The sequence below is a fragment of the Apis dorsata genome, unplaced genomic scaffold (genome assembly GCF_000469605.1).
Source record: "Apis dorsata unplaced genomic scaffold, Apis dorsata 1.3 scaffold_73, whole genome shotgun sequence".
Lineage (NCBI taxonomy): Eukaryota > Metazoa > Arthropoda > Insecta > Hymenoptera > Apidae > Apis > Apis dorsata.
In genome coordinates this window covers 677,327-678,100 of record NW_006263371.1, presented here as the reverse complement: position 1 = coordinate 678,100, position 774 = coordinate 677,327, and the positions used below count along the sequence as shown (strand labels likewise).

The 774-nt window shown below is 41.0% G+C and overlaps 1 long non-coding RNA gene across 1 annotated transcript in view; it reads right to left on the bottom strand.

Annotated features, from left to right (window-relative positions):
* Positions 1-189: 189 nt before the first annotated feature.
* LOC116186900 overlaps positions 190-774 on the bottom strand; it is a 17,871-nt gene continuing 17,286 nt past the window's right edge. Inside the window, exon 2 of the long non-coding RNA XR_004151945.1 lies at positions 190-239. This is a non-coding gene — a long non-coding RNA (uncharacterized LOC116186900). The remainder of the gene's footprint in view (positions 240-774) is intronic.

The following is a 774-nucleotide window of genomic DNA, read 5'->3' as shown; positions in this document are numbered from 1 at the left end:
CCCCCATTTCCATCCGAATTTTAAATTTTTATTTCTTCCTTATCCCTCATCCACGCGGCATTCGTTTATCCGATCAACGAGAGCAGCGGTGAAACCAGAATTTTCAGACGGAGGATCGAGGGAGGAGAAAGAAAACGAATGAAAAAATCGTGCGTCCAGATTTTATCACTCACCCAGTTTGCGACGTTATTGCCGTCGAGAATTGATGAGATACTCGGACAGTCCAAAAGGGTACTCACCTGGAACAAAGAGAAAAAAAATTAATTACGATACGTGTGTATATATATATATATATATCTTAAATGAAAAGTTTCGTGAATTTTCGTTCCACACACGCGGAGGGATTTCGATAGCGTAGTTAATTAAGAGAACCGAGAGAGACGCGCGTCAATCTCACGTTGGATTGGTGGATCAAGGAAATTTATTTTCCACGAGGCCGTTGGTTTTCCAACACCAGGCCACCCACCTGTTGTTCCTCAACTCCGTGTCCATCCTAATTGTTGATCGTAAAACTTCGGCCTCGCTTATCTCGATCGTCGACGCGTAAACGTTTGCGCTCACGTTTTTTGTACATTTCACAGTTTAGAAGAGTTTCGAAACGCCTCTATTAAAACGCGCGCGTGTGTGTGTATGTGTGTGTGTGTCGTAGAACGATGACGAATAAAAATAACGTGAAATGATAAAATAAATTCTAAAACTCGGACGTTTATACCTTTGAAAATAATTCTGTTGAGAAAATTATTTTACGCTTAAATGAAGCGACCGTGCAATGTA